Source organism: Stegodyphus dumicola, chromosome 10 (assembly GCF_044657685.1).
Source record: "Stegodyphus dumicola isolate Sdum_Otavi_A_Nest chromosome 10, ASM4465768v1".
NCBI lineage: Eukaryota > Metazoa > Arthropoda > Arachnida > Araneae > Eresidae > Stegodyphus > Stegodyphus dumicola.
Genome location: NC_140777.1, coordinates 135,210,149 through 135,232,050, shown reverse-complemented (window position 1 = coordinate 135,232,050; position 21,902 = coordinate 135,210,149). Strand labels below are relative to the sequence as shown.

General features: G+C 34.1%; 1 long non-coding RNA gene across 4 annotated transcripts in view; it reads right to left on the bottom strand.

The window, feature by feature from the left end:
- The window catches only part of LOC146995109 (uncharacterized), a 330,907-nt gene extending 323,291 nt beyond the window's left edge, over positions 1 to 7,616 (bottom strand). For all 4 annotated transcript variants that reach the window (XR_015043553.1, XR_015043560.1, XR_015043559.1 and 1 more), the window contains exon 1: positions 6,939 to 7,616. This is a non-coding gene — a long non-coding RNA (uncharacterized LOC146995109). The remainder of the gene's footprint in view (positions 1 to 6,938) is intronic.
- Positions 7,617 to 21,902: the final 14,286 nt, after the last annotated feature.

Here is a 21,902-nt window from a genome sequence, read left to right as displayed (position 1 = left end):
GGAAGTACTTTAAAATTATGCAATGAAGATATTAATCGTAAATTCACAATTTCTTTAGAAACTGCACTGTTAAAAACATAAATATTTTGGAATTTTATAATACTGAAAGATATTCAAAGACAGATCTCAATTTTCCCAAGAAATTGCCAAGAAAAAGGGTCATTATTACAAAGCTCAATATTACATGATTTTTCTACTTCCATTAAGCTTTACATATTGTTTTCTGTGCTAACTTGAATTAAATATAAATTTATTTTCGTGCATCGTGTTTAACCAGTTAATTTTGAATTTTCACTTTCATATGCTTAATATATTGTTTTCTCTGCTAACGTGAATTTATGTTACTTATTCTTTAATTACTTTGATTATATTCTTTAAATATCATGTTTACGCGGCTTACTTCCATGTGTTTTAATATCTCATAACCAACGCCCATCAACCATAGGTGAACTTGGCGAGTAAAACAGCAACGGCGCCAACGGGTTCTCTGTGGATGAAAATTCAGAATTTCTAAATCAATCAAACACATTCATGAAAACAAGCAATTTCAAAAGTCATTATAATAACAGTAGTCAAGAAAGCATAAAGTTACCAGCAAGAAATCTCTAACAAAGTTAAAGATCATCCATATAATCCAATTGCTATATTAATCAAAATAAATAAGAAATTCAGTACAAAGTCTGAAATCCAGACGTCCATTATCTGAAATGATCTAAAATCCGGACCTCAAAACCACCAACAACATTTTTCTCCTAGGTTTTACGCATGCACATTTGATTCCACCCCCCTCCGAGCATAATAAAACATCTGGAGTGTGCCAATTCTTAATTTCACTTTGACACTAAATGAAATACATTGTTATTGAAGAAACAAACCTTTTAGCATAAATATGTACGATCAGGATCAGTAACTTGGTTTCATTCCTGCGTATCCGCTTTATGGTACACATCTCAAACTGAAACATTCCACATAGATACATCATTGATCTGACGCCAACCTTGGGAATCATTATTTATTATACTTTCCTTTCATCACCGCATGTTTATCAAAACATGACAACTTCAGTAATGACTCATGTAGCGATGCCTAAACAATTTTTGGTACTTTTCCGTTTTGCCGGCGCAAGCGATAAAGTCGCCAATAATGGTACAATCGATGCCAAAAGGAATATTCTCGCTGGTAACCTTTTACGCCTCATTTTCAAAACAAGTCGCAGCTTTTTCTTATCAGATTGATTGTTTTTTTCAATACTGGCATATAATTACATAGAATTTTTATCAGATAGTTCAGTTTTATGTCTAAGGCCATTTTCAGTAGTTAAGTCAATTAGGATGCAATCACAGCTCTTACCCGAAGCCGAAAATATAGAAAAGGTAAAGTCAAGGGTTAAATTCATCAATTCTAATAAGGATACATTAGCGAAGTAAAGCACTGCAGTTTTACATAATTTCTAAGTAAGCTATTCGTACGAATTGAAATATTTCTTGCATTTAAACTTGTGTTCCAAATTAAGATTTAACTTGAAATTAATGTAGATAATTACTGAGAGCATTAGATTTTTGTAGAGTAGTTTACGTGAGATGAGATAGCTTAGGGTCACGTGATATAAACCGGCGAATTAGGATTTTGAACCATGAAAGCATAGTAAATTCTTAAATTAATGTCTTTTTACAAATTTATTGTCTTTATTTATCGGCTTTTTATAAAGTTTTAAGCGATATTAAAATGTTTATGCCTTCAAAAAATGAATTCTTAGAACTAAGATTTTTTTAATATTTTTTATGTGTATACTGTCTGTTGTCGCCAATAAAGTCTGCTTGGCGAGATTTGCGCCGGCGAAACGGAAAAGTACCCAATTTTTCTTGTTAGTAATTGAATAATAAAGGTGTATGGTAACCTTATATGTTGACATTACGCTTGGCGATGATTACAGATTTAAGTTAAATGTGCTAAAAAAATGTTTACGAGGAAACATTTACCAAACATTTCTTTCCATGTGATAAAAATAGATTTTGTTGATGATACTCATAGACTCAAAGATTAAATTTATGGCTATTTGAATTAAGAATAATTGATTTGTTATTCACATAAACCCAGAACCAGCACCAGGGCTCGTATGGCTGCAGAGACTCGGAGAATTTAGGACCCACAGAGACTGCATCAGGCGGTAAGATATCTAGCGCCGGCCTTCAATAAGGCTGAAATATATGTGGGAATTTATTTATTCAGAACTCTAATAAGCCTTAAGCACGTGAAAGAAATAGACATAAGTATGATAAATAACAAAACTAATATAATTCAGGCATAATTGTCTCAGTGCGTGATAGAAGCAAGATAAAATTTAACAGAACAACTTGTCGTTAGTCGCCAAGCTCATGATGCATAGCCAAATATGTACAGTGAAGGATAGCTAAATTTGATGATGATAGCCACTAATTTTAAAGGTTTTCGGATATAGCAAAACAAAGGCGAAATTTTCCAATTAACGGATTTTGTAAAGAAATGTGGACAAGCTGTAATAAATGAGGATGATATAAAAGAAGTTTTCATTGTGATGACAATCCTTCTCAATCATCAATCAATTAATGAATGGCGAAATCTGTAGTATAGTTCTAGATCCAGAAAATACGCTACTGATAGTGAAGAAAGTGACAGAGAAGTTACTGACAACGAGAAAATTTTGATTGACAAATTAATCGGAATTCTCGAAACAGCAGTTACAGGACTTCAACAATGTAACTAAGCAAAGGATTATGCCTGTCTACAGAATTAAAGAGAATGTATTAGCGCAACAAACGGAGCAACTTAAACAACTTGCATTGAGAGAAATGTTTAATAAGGCAAACAAATCAATATTAAGCTTCTTTTTTTTTTTTTTTTTTTTTTTTTTTTTTGTGTGTGTGTAAATTTTGATACCCTTTAGGTCATAAATACGTCATTATTTCACAAACTTTATCCATGTACACGTCGATCTATTTTCACTTAAAAAAAAAAAATCCCCGAATTTCACAAAAATGGCATTGTGCACTCTTTTAACTTTATCCATGTACACATCGACCTATTTTCACTTAAAAAAAATCCCAGAATTGCACAAACTTGCATTGCACACTCCCTTTACTTTGTCCATGTACACATAGATATATTTACACTTAAAAAGTCAAAGGAGCACCAAATTCTACAATATAGGGGAAAAAAATGCAAAATCTCAATAAAATACATTTTAAACCAAAAAATAAAATAACATAGAAAAGAAAAAACATGTTATATATTTAAGCACTACCAAAAGCAAATATTCACTTACCATGATTTTCGAGTTCGCTTCGTACACCCCGAGCCACGTAAAAATCAAAATATCAATCATACTCAAATGACTTTTTTCAAACCAGGTACTCTTTCTGATCGAACACTTCACATAGTGACCATCTGAACTTTTCTTCCTACAAACCCATTCAAATCCATCTAAACGATTTTTACGTTCGACTAGACGCATATCCTTCCTACATACAGAACACTTATAATGGCTACTAAGTAAACCTACATTTACACACCAGTCAATTAAAGCTCTTTTCCCCTTTTGCTCCAAATTGTACAGAAACTTCAAATTAATCTTACTACATTCGGCCATTCTACTGTCTAAAGAATCAAACCAACACACACCACAAAAACGCTTACAAAACATCCCATGATTCAAAATTTCCCAGAATCATGCACCCGATTATGTCACAATAGGGTTTCCATAACATTCAACTACTCAGGCTACCATAAATGAAACAACAACTTGGTGATAAATCAAACAACAACTTCACCATAATACAAGGGGTACCTTAAAGTCTACTCTACCCCAATTTTTTTACTTGCTATTTTCAAGTTGGCAATTTTGAGAAACGTGCGGAGCAGTGGGTGATTCTGCACTCTCCCAGTTTGTCGCCAAGGGCTCTTATAGGATTTTACCCAAATTTTAATTAACATAATCTAATATTTTAAAGTTGCAATTGCATAACATTATGGGAAGAAACGTATTCATGGAAAGGTTGTTTCACATTACGGAAAGCTTCTATCAATCTACAACTTTTATTTATTTTTAATTAAAACAAATTTTAAGACTATTTAACAGGAAGAAAGAAATAAAATAGAATGGAAATATCCCCATTATAAATAATCAATAAAGATCCTGAATTATTAAAAAAAAGTGTGGAAATTTTTCTCTTCCTAAATATTTAACATTACTGGATAAATAGTAGCATTTAGGCTGATTAGCATATTTCAGCTAAATATCCACTGTATCCTTAATTCTTACTCATCTATTACAATATAAATATACCTAAGTTTGAAAAATAATATTAGGTACTTTTCCGTTTTGCCGGCACAAACGATAAAGTCGCCAATAATGGTACAACTGATGCCAAACGGAATATCTTCGCTGGCAAACTTTTACCCTTCATTTTCAAAACAAGTCGCAGCCATTTCTTATCAGATTGATTGTTTCTTTCAATACTGACATACAATTACATAGAATTTTTACAAGATAGTTAAATTTTTTGCCCTAAGACCATTCGCGGTAATTAATTACGATGCAATCACACCACTCACCTGAACGCAAAGATATAGAAAAGGAAAATCAAGGGTTAAATTCATCAAATCTAATGAGAATGCACTAGCGAAGTAAAGCACTGCGGTTTTACATAATTTCTGAGTAAGCTATTCGTACGAATTAAAATAATTCTTGCATTTGAACTTGTATTCCATAAGATTTAACTTGAAATTAATGTAGATAATTACTGAGAGAATTATATTTTTGTAGCGTAGTTTACATGAGATAAGATCACTTGGGGTCACGTGATATGAACCGGCGAATCAGGATGAAAGCAAAGTAAATTCTTAAATTAATGTCTTTTTACAAATTTATTGTCTTTATTTATTGGTTTTTTACAAAATTTTAAACCATACTAAAATGCTTATGCCTTCAAAATAAAAAATTCTTAAAACTAACATTGGTTAAATTTTTTATGTGTATACTGTATATTGCTGCCAATAAAGTCTGCTTGGCGAGATTTGCGCCGGCGAAACGGAAAAGTACCCAATATTATAATTAAATTGTCTTGGACTAAATATCTCACAAGATTAGTAAAGTTCTGCTTCAAGTAAGAGAAAAGCAGTTATGTAATTAATTGATAATACTGTATTATATTCTACAAGACATCTTTGTGTGTTTTCCAAGAGGTTTCACCTTTCAAATTCTGCCCTGCTTCAGAAAATATGTTATAGTGTCAAAAGCTGTTAAATACATGATTTTAGAAATTTTCAGAAAGATCATTTCAAAAATTTGGTTAATCTTTGGAACATGGTAACAGGTAGTTTGGTGACATTTTGGTAAGGTGATAAAGGTTACTAGCTAGGATTTTAGCAATAATCTGAGAAGTACACAGTTCGAATCACAGATTATTTTGTCTCAGAGAAATGAGAGATCATGAGACATGTCATGTGACATTTTCCGGAAAATTCCAAACAGGATTTTAGCTAATAAGCACTTAGAAACAATTTCGCTGCTAAAGTGCAGAATCGCCCACTTATTTGTTTGGTGCTTTTTACAAGAGTAAGAAGAATTGGATTTTTGTAATTTTTTTTTTTTTTTAATTTTTATTTTTTAAGTGAAAATAGGTCAATGTGTACATGGATAAAGTCATTTTTGTGTGCGCAATACCAAAGTGTGCACAATGCCATTTTTGTGCAATTCTGGGATTTTTTTTAAGTTATAATAGGTTGATGTGTACATAGATATCGTGTATATGCAATTCTTAAAAACGCAGCAAGCAGTGGGCGATTCTACACTTCCTCCCAATTTCGCACCTAATCTTCGTCATGATTAAGCACTTTTGTTCCATAAAAGTTCTAGCATAAGCGTAATTCGGCTAGCAGATTGTTGGAAAAAATTTTGAGTAAAAAAAAAAAATAAAATAAAACATGGCTTTACTTCGTGAAAACAAAATGGCATCCAAAAAAAAAAAAAAAACTAGCAGGTAGCTGTAGCAGGGATGGTCGCCAAAGTTTCGCCAAGTTACCATAATCCGAAGATTCACCAAAAATTTTACTAAAAAATTCCCTTTTTCTACTTGCAAACTAATAACAAATTTAAGAGTTTCTAGTTTATTTACAGTGTGAGCTCCATCTAAGGTATTTTGTGCGTTATGGCATTTTGTCCCATTTTTAACGAGCATTTTAAGCTAAACATACGGTTCTGAAGAATAATGGTCAACTTAATATAACATGTGACATGACGAAAATATAGTCAGCCTATTTTTGAACTTATACTTAACATCTGGATTTATTGTAAAATGAAGACTAAGAAAACGCATAATTCAAGGAAACTAACATTTTATACTTTTAGTTTCGCACATTTAAATATTCTGGCACTTTTTTAGGAAACTACACATATTCGATTACATTTGGATATCAAACATTTTACTTTAATTGTATATTGAATTCCTACATACAAACAGATCACGAATATAAATATTTTCGCTCTAGTGTAGAACTGAGTGCCCCTTCGCTTCACGACAACTTTTTTAAATTTTGGCGATGAAACCTTACTTCTGGTTACCATGATAGTTTTAACTCTGTTTTAGCTTCCTGATTTTATTTAAATGAAAATAGATTGATGTGTACATGGGCAAATTTAAGGCAGTGCGCAATGCCTAGTTTGTGCAATTCTAGGATTTTTTTTTAAGTGAAAACAGATCAATGTGTTCATGGACACAGAGTCTGTACAATTCTTTGACTTCTTATTTTTGTTTTGTGTAGCGACCATCAAGAAATTGTACCTTCCTGGTGCCGATCTTGGCATCAAAAAAAGAATCGCCAAAAAACAAGGGGCACCCAATTGTAAACTTTTACCAATATTTTGTGTATTTGAAAAAAAATATATATAAGTGAATACATACACAGCAAGCCTTTTGAAGCGTTCTTCTTCATCACAAGCATCAATATCCATTGAAGTCTCGGAACTTTTAAAAAGAAAAGCACACGGTAAATAACACATTTGTTCATTGGCGCAAACACAACCAGCGAATCAGCTTTACGTTTCAACGTTGCCAAATCGCGCAATTTTCGACAAAACTATGCTGCCAAAATTCATGTGCTTGCGTTTTTGGGAAATTTTCGCTGCTCTTTTTTCTTAAACGCACATATGTTAAAATAACTTTTCTATTAAAATTAATTTATAATAAAAAGATCTTGCCCCCCCCAGATGGTATAGTGTTTAGGAGCTACTCTAATTTTTCATTATTTAATTTCTTCAAATATAATGCAAGACTCTAACATTTGGTGGCAACAGTTTGAAAAGTAAAACGAACATTTATAATAGTGATTCAACGGGGAGATCAGAGATCATTATTCGTTAAGTAGTGTTCGACCCGAGGGCCTTTACCACTACATGTTTATCAATCCCCTAAGGACCTGTAAAAGTTCGTTAAATTCCATAAACTGGAAAAGTCGTATGCATTTGTAATAAAAGTGCAAAGTCTTCAGTAGTGAAGAAGTTGATCAGGGGTGACGCTGTAGCCTTGGCTACTAATGTTTAAAATTAATTTATGACTAGTAACAGCATGAATTATAAACAAATAGCTAAATTATTGCATTTTATTTTCCAGCTATCGAAATGCGACGCTACGAGCAACGTTTTGAAACCAAAACCTAGCAATCATGAATCAGAACTAGAACTAGTTGCCATTCAACATAAAGAAATTTAAATATAAATATGAATATTAACAAAATATTAAAGTTAATTTTATAAAATAATTAAACACATGAACAAATATATGAAATAAAAAATAATTATTTCTCATGCAATAACTGGGCCACTACACTACTCCCCCACCAGTAACTAAGTTACGTTACGAAGATGGAGAAATAGGTAGTAACTAGTATTGCAGTGTTAACCACTATCAAAATAATTTAGTCAGTCCTTGAATCTAACAGGTAAACGTATAGTTCTGCCTGTGCGAGAAGGTTTTTGATTCACATCCGAATTTGAGTCCGGTCTCTGCAAATTACTGTAGTCAGGTTGTATCAACTGAGAATTTTCCTCAGCTAAAATATATGCTGGTTTCAGGCGATCCAGGGATACATTAACATGTTTTCCTTTTGTGCTAATAGTAAAATATTTGTCCTTGCGATCAATAACAGGAAATGGTCCTTCATAAGGAGGTTCCAAAGGATTTTTTTATCCGATCTATTCGCTGAAACACATGAGAACAAGTTTTTAAGTCTTTATGGACAAATATCTGTTCAGATGAATTTTTACGAATTAGTCTCGGTCCAACAACTTCCATCTGTTTCTGGAGTTTATTAGCAAAAGTCTCCGATGTTGTCTGGATACTTGGTTCGCTGAAAAACTCGCCAGGAAGTCTGAGACTCTGGCCATAAACTACTTGCGCAATAGAATGATTGGTATCTTCTTGAATAGTACTGTTGAATAGTTTACAAACCCAAAAGTACTGTTGGTAACGTGTCCGTCCAAGATATGTTGTTGTGGGCTTTTAATGCTGTTTTCAATGTTCGATGAAGGCGCTCAACATTGCCATTACACGAGGGGTGGTAGGCAGTAGTGTGTTGTAAATTGATGCCACAGATTTTGGACAAAGCTCGTAATGTATCACTTTTAAATTGGGATCCACGATCACTAATGAGTTTACTTGGCGTTCCGAAACGCGCAATCCAGTTGCTATAAAAGGTTCTTGCGACGTTCTCAGCAGAAATATTTTCTAAAGGAATTGCTTCCATCCAATTCGAAAATCTATCTATGCAAGTAAGACAATAAATATTCCCTTTAGATGGTGGAAGTGGTCCTATGAGATCGATATGGATGACAGAAAATCTTCCTGGTGATACTTCAAACTCACCTAATTTTGTTTTGGTGTGCCGATTGATTTTAGCTTTTTGGCAATGAATGCAGGTTCTTGTCCACAACTGTACATCTTTTTTTATGTTAGGCCAAATGAATTTTGATGTCATTAATTTCATAGTCGATTTTATTCCTGGATGTGATAAACCATGAATTCTTTGAAAGACGTGTTTTCTGAAAGCCTGAGGAATATACGGCCGAACATGTTTAGTTGATGTATCACACCACAAATATTTCCCCGATGGTAGAGAACATTGCTTGAAATTCAAGGAAGTAGTGGTTTGCAAACTCTTCAGTTCTTCATCTTGAGTTTGTTCATCAGCTATTTTATCATAATCTATCGATGAAATTTCATTAACTCTAGATAACGTATCCGCCACAATATTATTCTCACCTTTTAAATATTTGATATCAGTCGAAACCTGGGAGATGTATTGAAGTTGGCGAGCATGTCTAGGTGTTGCTTTGTCAAGTTTTTGACGAAAGGCGAATATTAAGGGCTTGTGATCTGTATAAATTGTAAATACTCTTCCTTCTAGATAATGCTTAAAGTGTCTAACTGAAAGATATATGCTTAATAGTTCTCTATCATAGGTGCTATATTTTTGCTGAGTATCACTTAATTTTTTAGAAAAAAATGCTATTGGCTTCCACGAGGAGTTTTCATATTGTTGCAACACTGAGCCAATCGCCGTATCTGAAGCATCTGTAAATAACGCCAGAGGTAATTCAGAATTGGGAAAAGACAACAGTGCCGTGTTCACCAGGTCATTCTTGCACGTTTCAAACTGTTTTTTAGCTTCTTCAGTCCATTCGATTTTACGTTTGTCCCTCTTTTTAGCTCCCTTGAGATACGCATGTAACAATGCTTGATTCTTCGCTGCATCCTTTATATAACGACGATAAAAGTTAAGTATTCCAAGAAAGGTTCTAAGTTCATGAATTGTTTCTGGTCGTTTGTAGTTAGTAATAGCTTGAACTCTTTCTGGCAAAGGACGGGAACCCTTAGGTGTAATTAGGTAGCCTAGAAACTCGATTTGGGGAACAGCAAAGACAGATTTTGAAACATTAATTCTTAACCCAAATGTATGTAATCTTTCGAAAACTAATTTAAGGTGATTTTCGTGTTCTTCATGGGTACTGGATGCAATGAGTATATCGTCTAAATAGGGAAAAACGAATTCTAATCCTCTAAAGACTTCGTGAATAAATCTTTGGAACGTTGCAGGAGCATTTTTAAACCGAAACTCATTACATTAAATTCGTATAAACCGAAAGGAGTGATGATAGCCGTTTTACATTTGTCTTCTTCTGCAATGGGAATTTGAAAATAAGCTTTGAATAAATCAATTTTAGAAAAAATATTTGTACCTCTTAAAATATGATGAAAATCTTCAATGCGAGGAATTGGGTATCGATCAGGTATCGTCTGCGCATTCAATCGTCGGTAGTCTCCGCAAGGACGATATGAACCATCCTTTTTCGTAACAAGGTGCAAGGGGCTTGACCACTGGGAGTTTGATGGACGAATTATTCCATTGTCAAGCATAAATTTAAATTCCTCTTTAGCTATAGCTAAGCGTTTTGGATCGAGCTGTCGTGCCTTTGAATAAACGGGTTGACCAACAGTCGAAATAAAATGTGTAACACCATGTTTAATTTGTGTAGGAAAAAGGTTAGGTTTAGAAATTTCGGGATATTTCGACAGTAAATCGAAAATTTTTATGGATTTATTTAATGTGGTTACTGAGTAATCACTGGAAATAGCAGCGACATCACACTGGACACAAAGCTGTGTTACGCCATCAATTAATTTTTTCTTATTTATATCGACAAGCAATTTATATTTGTGAAGAAAGTCAGCTCCTAAAATACCTTTTGTGACATCAGCAATTATGAATGGAAACTGAAAATCACGACGTAATCCCAAATCAAGAGTTAGCGTTTTTATGCCATAAGTGGAAATATCTGTGCCATTAGCTGCATACAGTTTATATTCAGTTTTACATTTATTCTGTGAAGTAGCAGGAATTATGCTTACGTCAGCTCCGCTATCAATAAGAAAGTGCAAATTTGATCTTCGGTCACGAACGAATAAACGAAATTTGCGACAATCCTTCATATTTTCTGCAGCAGCGTTTGCCGCTGAACCTACTGCAGATTCGAGTTTTCCTGGTTTTTGAAATCGTTTTTTACCCAAGCACACGGAGGCTTGCATTTCTCTAGAATGAATTTTGCTCCAAAACGAAAGTGATAAAAACAAAATTTGCCAGTAGGGTCATATCGTTTACGAGGTTGGCTTCGAGATCATGAACGTGAATTACGTAAATCCGAGTCCCTTCGTCTTGAGCGAATGGTTACTTGATCAATTTTTTGTTCAAGAAAGGTAATTCTTTGCAACAAATCATTTGCGGGAACAGAAGGAGCATTAGTACTAAATACTTCTGGTTTCCGATTCATATCACTAATTTTATCTGCCATAGACGCTAACTTGGTTACATCTTCATCACTAACTAATAATATATTTTTTATGGAGTCAGGTAGCTTCTCCAGCCATAAAGTTTTGATTAGATTTTCAGACACATCTGTAGTAGCAACTGATCTCAACTTCTGCAAAAGTTGGCTTGGTTTCATGTCTCCAAGTTCGATACCAGTAATCAAACGTTTAATCCGTACATTTTCACTTTCTTTGAATAAATGTAATAACCTAATTTTAGCATCCGAATATTTTGTGGCACTATCGTTCGTTACAATGTCCCAAATATTTTCGACGAACTTAGGTTCAAGCTGTGAAACTAAATAATTAAATTTCGTTTCTTCTGAAACGATATTTCTAAGTTTGAACTGAGCTTCAACTTGAAAAAACCATATTTCCGGTTTATCAATCCAAAAAGGAGGTATTTTCACACTCACCTTATGAAGCTCCGGTGACTGTATCGTATCTTTCATAGCAGTTTCAGAAGAGTCATTTGTTGACATTTCGAAAATTAATCAGGGTCACCACGATGTAGCCTTGGCTACTAATGTTTAAAATTAATTTATGACTAGTAACAGCATGAATTATAAACAAATAGCTAAGTTATTGCATTTTATTTTCCAGCTATCGAAATGCGACGCTACGAGCAACGTTTTGAAACCAAAACCTAGCAATCATGAATCAGAACTAGAACTAGTTGCCATTCAGCATAAAGAAATTTAAATATAAATATGAATATTAACAAAATATTAAAGTTAATTTTATAAAATAATTAAACACATGAACAAATATATGAAATAAAAAATAATTATTTCTCATGCAATAACTGGGCCACTACAACGCCATATATCGGCCACAGATGAAGTTTTCGTTGGATAAGCTATAATAGCAACTAATAATTTTGGCATATCTTTTACACATTATCGTAGATTTGACACAGTATCGTACAGTAAAAATGGAAAATAATATATACAAGTCCCAGAATTTTTTTTCTTTCGTCTGAGGCGAAAGTACCTATATCTTAATACTCATAGGGAAGGAGACGCGTATTTCCAAACCCTACCCCACTTTTCAAATTTTTGACGTCACGGAAATATCGACTAGTTTGGCAAGACGCCTACCCCACTTTTGACTACTACGGTGCGCTTTCGAAAGAATTGTGCTCCTGAATAGTGTGTTTAGGTGCTAATTATGAGATTTTCGCAATTTAAATTATTATGAGTGGAAATTTACGCAAAATCTTTAGTGAATGGTTATTGTTTAACGCCGTAGTGTATTTGAGGAAAGAGGAGAATAATTCACTGCTGATGTATACATTAACAGTATGAAAAGTCTGGAAGGTGATACTCGGCAATAAATGTGCTGCATTTCATCGCAAAATTCAGCGACGCCAGTAAAATAAACGAAAGTGTTTGAAAAACTTATCCGCATCTGAAGCCACTATACAAAAATTATATGTGTGCCAATACAGCAATTTAAATAAAAAAAAAAAAAAAATTGCAGAAAACTTTAGATCAAGGAATAAGAATTGCAGTGCCTCTATGTGCTTAAAAACTACGAAGCATTCTGCAGACTTTCGTGCCAAAATCAAGTTTGACAAATAGATTAATACATTTTATTGTTTCTTTTAGTGTATATATTTCAAAATTATTAAAATAACTTGAACAGTTGTTTAATTGCTTAAAACAGCAATAAAGTTCATTTATAAAGATACACAAGGAACTTCATAATTCATTGCTTTGATGAACAACTGAAATTTACTAAATTACCTAACTTTATAACATTAAATATCTTTGTAACTGTGTTATTATGCTCTGTTTTATAAAAGCTTAACTACTTCTAAAAGCTAACTACTAACTAAAAGCTTAGTTACTTACTATTCATTTGTTATACATTAAAATATTTTCTGATTTATTTACTAAATGTATTAAGAATTTCCATACATGCTTGTGCAGTGTGAATGCATGTTTGTGTAATGAACTTTGATTTTCATGAACGAAAAAGAAATACAATCTCCGAATAAGTACTTTTTGTTTTCCAGTTCCTGTGTTTAGCTGTAAAAGTAAATTCACTTCAAGTATATGTCTGTGCAATTTTGACGATGTAAATGCTGAAATGTATGTATAGTAAAAACTCGACAAAAAAAATATCCGGAAAGCTCTTGAAATTTTGGATAGCCGAGCATATAAAAAATGAAATATTGTAATAAGTGAATGTAAGAATAAACTTAGTCTAAAATCATAAAAACAGTTCATCTTATTTGTATCAACTTGACTATCAAAAGCCAATATTTAATATTATGCACGATTTTGAAAAAAATGTATGCTGCTGATCTTTGGAATATGATAACGGGTGATTTTTACAATGGTTGTTATGTGGATTAAGACTGCAAGTTGAGACTTTAAATATGAACAATAGTAATCTGAAAATTTGAAGTAGTAATTTCATATCCAACAATCTCTGCCAAATAACTTCTATGTTTTAAGTAATTAAAAAATATATTTTAACCACTTATTATTAATTTTATAAAGTATATTCTATAATTTAAATTTTATTTACTTTCATCTATTTTTAATGTTTGCCATTATAAATTTCATACTATGTACTTTTTTAAGATTTCATAGTTGCTAATTAAACTTCCTTTACAATTTATTTAGTTATTCTATACTTACAGTTATATTTTATGTAAGAAAGGGATTTATGTGCAAGAGATATACAGTGAAAGTCATTTAACACAAAACTGAGGGGACTGAAATATTTTTTCGTGTTAAAGAATATTGAAAAGAAAAAAAAAAGCATATATTCAACAAAATTAAGCTTAGCTAAATTAAGCTAATCCGATCCCTAAAGATCCTTCACCTTCGGACTTATCCAAAATAAAAACTGCGATCAAATCTTCGCAAATCATTTCAAGCAACTTAAAACATTCGCTTATCCCATCTGTTGCGAATTGTGCCAGATTATATGTTCTTCCCAAAATTCATAAAAGTGGTATTCCTTTCCGCCCTATTGTATCAAATTTAGGTACTGCCTCGTATCCATTAGCTAAATATTTAGTTTCTAGATTTTCCACTCTATTAGACAATAACATTTACACCATAAAAAATTCAATAGAGTTTGTAAAAAAGGTTAAAAACATTTCTCCTCGTAATTTACTCATGGTTTCTTTTGATGTAAAATCATTATTCACCAATGTCCCAGTGGAGGGTGCATTAAGATGTCTAGAAACCAGACTTCGCGAATTTCATTTCTCTTGCATCGAAATTGATGAGCTAATTTCTCTCACTCAACTCTGTTTGAAACAAACACATTTTGTTTTCCAAAATAAATATTACAAGCAAACTGAGGGATTAGCCATGGGAAGCCCCCTCAGTCCCATCCTGGCTGATATCTACATGCATTATTATGAATCAAAATTGTTTGAAACTTTAAACTTCCCGGCATGGTTCCGCTACGTAGACGATACTTTTACCCTGTTTGAAGGTAATAAAGATGATTTAAATAGAGTTCTTTCAACAATGAATTCTATTGATCCTGCTATTCAGTTCACTTTTGAACTTGAGACTTGCAATTCTCTTCCGTTTCTCGACATTCTGGTCACACGCAACACATCCAACTTCAGTACTACAGTTTACCGTAAACCTTCATCGGTTTGCCTTCCACCACACTTTAAATCATGTCATCCGACTAAACAAAAGTTAGCTTCATTTTATTCCTATGTTTTCCGTGCTCTTCAAGTTTGCTCCTCCAAACTAGCCCTTGATGAAGAACTAAATTATTTAAAAGCAATAGCTATTGACAGGGGCTTTTCACCTAACATTATTAATCAAGCAGTTAAAAAATTCTCATCTCAACACACTAAAAGCCACACTCTTATTTTAGGAGATTATAAAAATTCTGTTGTTATTCCCTTCTTTCCATCAATTAGCTATAAAGTTGCACATATTTTGTAGAAATTTAACTTTCGGGTTGTTTACTCTCCCATCAATAAAATTCCAACTTCTAAACTCAAGGACCCCATTCCGGATATGAATTCCTGGGGTATTTATACGATTCCTTGCCAGTGCGGTTTAATTTACATTGGCCAAACTAAGAGAGCCTTAAAATTTCGAGTCAAAGAACATGAGGCATATGTTAGAAAAAAGGAAACACAGAAGTCTTCTGTTGCTCAACATTGTTGGTCCGAAAATCACACTTTCAATTTTTCTGCTGCCAAAATTATTCAAAAAACATCTTCCATTGGAGAACTGGATTTTCTAGAGGCATTTCACATTCATAAAAATCTTTCTGTTCTAGTTAACGATACTAATTCCAATCCAAATTTGCCTTCGGCTTTTAGAGAAATTATGTTTTAGTTCTGGTTTCGCCAACAGATGACGCCACTTGCTTATTCTTGTCCAGGCTTTCTTATCTTATCTAAACATTATTTCCTATCTTGTTCATTTGCGGTTTTGCAGCTGAAGATGATGGTTCGGTAAAACCATCGAAACTAGTCCTGTGAAAATTTTGTAAATTAACGCTGATTTTTGTTGTTTGACTTCTGAATTAGTGTTATATATATATATATATATATATGTATATAATCGTATAAAAATATGTTACCTTGAAAGACCGAAATTAAAGAATGTCGACTTTCACCGGAGAATGTTAACATTCACCAAATACGTCGGTGAAAGATCGAATATTGCATTACATTCTTCTACATTCGGACCCTCACCTGTGTATGTCGACAATCACAGATATGCTCTGGTGTAGATTGAAAAGAGAGGAGTGTATGTACACACTGTTATTGCAAAAGGAAGTGTTCCACAAATAAATGCAGTTGTAAAAGCAAGGGCCTCTTGTGCAATTGAAAGTGACATAACAGTTTAAGTTGTTGCAATAAATAAGATTTGAATCACGTAATTTAGTAAACATAGCTTGAGTAAGCTCCCTGTTCCGAGTCAGGATAGTTCATGTTTCCAAAGCAAGTAAAGAGGAATACAAGTCCTGATAGTGGCGCCCGACGAAGAAGAATAACCATGGCCGAGTTTCAAGAAGAACCTTTGTTGCCTGCAGAAGCGGCTCAGAATCCAGAAATGCCAGCGGCCGCCCTGGAAGGATTTGGGTACATCGTACAGACCATGCGCGCATTGATGAAACCAGAAGCAACATTTAATGGAAACTCACCGGTAACCAGTTTTTTGGAAAAATTGGACGACCACTTCATGCTGTATCCAGTCCATGAGTTCCATAAAGTCACCTTAGCTACCAGCGCTTTGAGGGGCCAAGCGCTTAATTGGTTCAAATGTATAGGCAGAAGCCACTTGTTTCAAGCGGGAAGTCCCACCTATACTTACGAAAATTTTAAGACTGCCTTAGTAAAAGCCTTCCCTGTCGTAAGAGATCGTGCAAGTTTAGAAACGGAACTCTTCAGTATATACCAGCAATGAATCGAAAATCTTTCCACCTTTATTTTAAGAAAAATTCACGTCTTTAAACTCTTGTATGGAAACCGTCCGGATCCTGAGATAATCCAAGTGATTTTGCCGACTTTAGTACCCCAAGTACAAGACTTTATTTAATTAAGGAATCCGACTACACTGGAAAAGTTATTTGAGCTAGCAATCCAGTTTGAAAGTAGAAGAACGGCGGACATCGAATGAAGACGCCAGTATGAGCAACGAAGCCAATTTGGTGCGCCAAGACCACAGCAAAGGCAAGAACACGGCTACGGAAGCAAATCGAATCAGAGGGCAAGGACCAAAAAGTATCCAAAAACAACCGGCGAACGTCGACAGTTCAATAGTAAGCCAGAAAAAAAGTCTGAAGGCCAGCGGAAAAACAAGGAAGGCATGGAAAGGAAGAAAGAAAATTTAAACTAAAACGGATTTTTGCTGACGGGAGGGTGCGGAAATCCGAAGGCCAAGAAAAGTCCTCTTATATACAAATACAGTTTTATACAAATACAGTTATTGTGAAAAATCTGACTCTTCCAAAGATTGAAGTTAGAGTTTTATAAAAGATTTTGCAGCTATTGTTGAACCATTGTTAAAATTAAAAAGGAAAAAGGCAAGATTCTCGTGGACGGCCGAAGCCAATAGTGCTTTCGAAAAATTAAAGCAAGCATTAACGCAAGCCCCTGTTTTGAAATTTCCTGAAAACGATGAGAATTTAGAAATTTCAGTGGATGCTTCGGATTATGCGGTAGGAGCGATACTTTCGCAAAATCAGAAGCCCGTGGCATTTTTTAGTAGAACTTTAAATCAAACGCAAAGAAATTATTCCGCGACTGAGAGAGATTCACTTGCAGTTCTGTTAGCAGTGCAAAAGTTCCGAGTCTATTTTGGAAAGGATCCAATAACAGTGTATTCTGATCATGCGGCGGGAACTAGATTGTACTCAGGGAAAAACTTATCCCCAAGGTTAATAAGATGGGCACTAAAGTTACAAGAGTATAATCTGGTAATTAAGCACACGCCCCGGAAAGGAAAATATCGTAGCTAATGCCCTATCCAGAATAAAAATAGATGAAGAAGGTGATACTGTAAAGGTGGCAATGCTCACAGCATGTAAGTTACATTCCCGAGAAACTGTGATAACCGAACTGGGTAAGGATCCTGAATTTAAAAATATTTATGATTATTTAAAGGATCCTGAAAATTTTAGCCACCAAGTTATTGTGGCGATAAGAAATAGGGCGGCCCATTACGAATTAATAGATGGTCTATTATTTTATACAAAAACTACGAATTCCAACAACGAATTTCGACCTGTTATCCCAGCTAGTCTTAGATTAAATATACTGCAGGAGTTACACGACTCCCCTTTAGCTTCTCATGCTGGTATTCGAAAAACCATCCAACGCGTACGCGAAGCAGTTTATTTTCCTGAGCTGCAAAAGTTAACAAGGGCGTATGTCCAGTTCTGCCCAACATGTCAAGCAGTTAATTATATTAATTTCCGCCCGGCCGGGTTTCTAAATAGTATTAAATCCGAATTTCCAAATGAAATAATTGGCATCGATTTATTGGGCCCTTTCCCAAAAAGTCAGTTAAATAAATGTCGCTATCTTCTTGTTATGGTTGATCATTTTAGTAAGTGGATCGAAATTGCTCCCTTAAAACGAGCCTCCGCGAAATTAGTTACTGATTCTATTTTAAATAAATATATTTTAAAATACGGGGCGCCCCTAAAAGTAATATTGGATAATGGTCCTCAATTTGTAAGTAATGTATTTGAAGACATGTGCCAAAAACTGGGCATACGCCATTTAAAAATGGTCCCGTATCGGCCGCAATCAAATATAGCGGAACGGGTCAATAGAAATGTAGTGAAAATTGTCCGTAGTTATGTTAAAAATTTTCATAAAAGCTGGGTTAACTATGTCAATGAATTAGATTTCGCCCTTAGGACCGCAAAACATGATACGACGGGCAAAACTCCTGCTGAGTTATTTTTAGGCAGAAAGATTATAACGCCGTTAGATAAATTATTTTATGTTCAACAAAGAGCCCCAGAATTTAAAATGGGCAATATAGAAAAATAAATTAAAGAAGCAAAAAAGAACACTGAAGTAGCACAGAGAAAACAGAAGCTTTATTATGATATGAAACGACGGGGATTAACTTATAAAGTAGGAGATGAAGTGTTAAAAATTAAGCATTCACTTTCTTCAGAACCAGAAAATAAAACTGCCAAATTTTATCCACGATTTGAAGGACCATATGTCATAGAAAAAGTAACTCAGGCTTAGTGGTGTTAAAAGCCAGGAATGGTGAAACCTGCACCGCAAACGTAGACCAGATAAAACCATTTTATAATCGTAATAAAATGCCACTATTTCAAGATCTTTTGCAGGATCCGGCACGGCAGGCACAAGCTCCAGAGGTGGAACAATGACAATCCCAAGGGCAAGCCATTAGTAGACAGGAGGAATTGAAAAGAAAGTTCCCCCGTTGGAAAACTGAAGGTAACAAGAAAAAGAAGTCGTTCCACCGACCAGAAAAGAGAGGGCACGACCACCCCCAGAATGAAGAAGGGAGAAGTACGACTAATGCAAAGAAAGCCAGGAGAAATGACAGCAACTATAACACGGCTCCAAAACAGAAGATCTACCCATCGGATAGGAGTCTACGCAGCAAATGTCGACGAATTGATGAAGGAAGACCAGCTGCAGATGCAAAGACGCAAGAAAAATGTGAACAGCCAGCAACGAGATCCAGGCAACAACGAGAGACAGTTGTCCGGGTTCCGCCAAGACCAGCTGCCATCAAACGGCCGAGACCACAGGCAGATGCTAAAAAAAAGGTCTTCAAGGGTGACCGAACTGGAAGAAAAAGAAAGCTCATGGAGGAAGGAACCGAAGGGCGAACCCGCACAAGAAGGAAGATCAACCAGACCGTAGTCTTCGCTACCTTCCAAGACTGGGCAGAAAAAAGGATGTCTGAATATCACAAAGATAAGTAAAACTTTATGTTACTTTGAAACCGTAAGTTAATTTTTCAATCTTACTGCAAGTGGCAGAATTCAAGAATTTTTACCTCATGTGAGGCCTACCTTTATCGCCAAAAAGGCGAGAAAGGAGTTGTTACCTATTTTGGTATTGTTTTTCAATTACTCGCGAGTAAAACTAAAATTAATGTATTATAGGAATGTGTAAATACTTGAATATTGAAAAAGCATTGATAATCTTTGAGAAAGGTACCTTAAGAAAATTGTAAAAATTATTGTATAAAATTTTATTTAAAAGATTCTGGCAAGAAAGAAGTTTTAATCTGAAAGACTTTTGAAATGTAGAATTTCAATGCAGAAGAATTGGCACTTGCTTGGAAAAGAATAGAAGTTAACAATGTACTACTAATGTATGTTTTAAAATGCGTAAAATTAACCGCATGTTAATATGTCCTTATATACAATGCGAACTGTTATCTTAAAAGTTAAGAAATATTGTGATATGTTAAAAGTAAAAATATTAGAGTAATGCCAAAAATTTTAACTTATTCGTGTGACTGTAAAAAGAGCAAATTATTGTGAATATGTGATAAGGGTTGAATGAATGTAGTTAGGCTCTCTGACGCTACACTTCAGAGTTAGCCACTTTTCAGAATAGTACCTCAGGGTTTAGAGATGAATATAAGGTGTGTTCTGAGGTCTTGTTATGTTGAATTTTAACACGTTAGTGTTTTGATTGCAGGCGGTAGTGTTGAACACTTGTACATAGACACGCTCGTGTTTGGTGTTTTTCTTTACAACACAAGACAGAGAGCACGGGGAGATAATTAAATAACGTCATGAATGAAATATGAATTTTAAAGGAGAAATATAAATATTCAAGTTACTTGCCATTTGATTGTGTAACATTTCATTAAACTAGTTTTCCTTCCATAAGGAACCAGATTTCAACAAAGAAACTCCTGTTTATAGATGCAGTACAGATGAAAATACTTGTCCATAGAGATGATAATGTAAAAAGGACTTTTTAATATCTAGTTTCTAGAGAGAAATGTTTGTAAAAGATTGGCCTCGCGTTAGATTCTAGAGCTAAAAGTTTTCAACAAGGTCGTTTTAGACCTCAGTTTCAAACTAATTAACTCTGGTGGGTAGTATGTAAGGATCCTAAGTTTTACTAACGTTTTTGATGTAATTTAAAACGCTTAATTACAGGGCCGTAGTACAATACACAACCCCCCCCCAACCCCAGAAGTATAGCGATATACAATAGTGACGTGATCGAAGATTCTTTGGAAATAATCGTTGTCATCGAATGACATGCATATTCTGTTTAAGTAATCGTAGTCATCGGCTTTTAATATTCTTTGCAAATGATCATTGTCATCAAATAATCATTGTAAAGAATCATTCTCATCGGATAATCATTGAAAATAATCCTTGTCGTTACATAAAGGGGCATAGTAGCTGATGTATAAAGAATTGTACTCAAATTCTAATCAAAAGAATCGCATATGTATGCAATTTATCATATGATCATTATTTATAGCAATGATTCTTATATGTTTTCGACCTACGGCTCCTAATGACGCCACGGAAAACTTGCGCAACAGTGACAAAAAGAATATTTAAAAATACAATAAAAGCTTGAAAGCTAGGGAAAATGTGTGAATTTATTTTCCTTTTATTTAAATGAAGCTTAATGTTTTTAAAGGAAATTGAATATTGTAAACAGGAATCAGCAGTTTAAATATATGTGGGGTTTTGCCTCTTTGTTTTTTTTTTTTTCTTCGTAACATCATATCCTCCGGAACTGGGGGGGGGAGATTTGAGTTTAGAAGGAGGTACCCTCGGATTTCAAAAATTCTTGGTAAAACTTTTCGACTATTGTTATCTTCCTACGACTATCACTCGAGATGTTATATAAAATTTCGGAAAGCGCTGGAGATCAAATTGCTTTATTTAGAAAAATGATGGCTCTTCTCACTCTCAAATCGTATTGTTTAAGAGAAATTTTTAAGTTAAAAAAATATGAAATAAATAGTATTGCCAAACTCGAAACTTATTGTTATTATTTACTGTTATATTCTGAGTTGA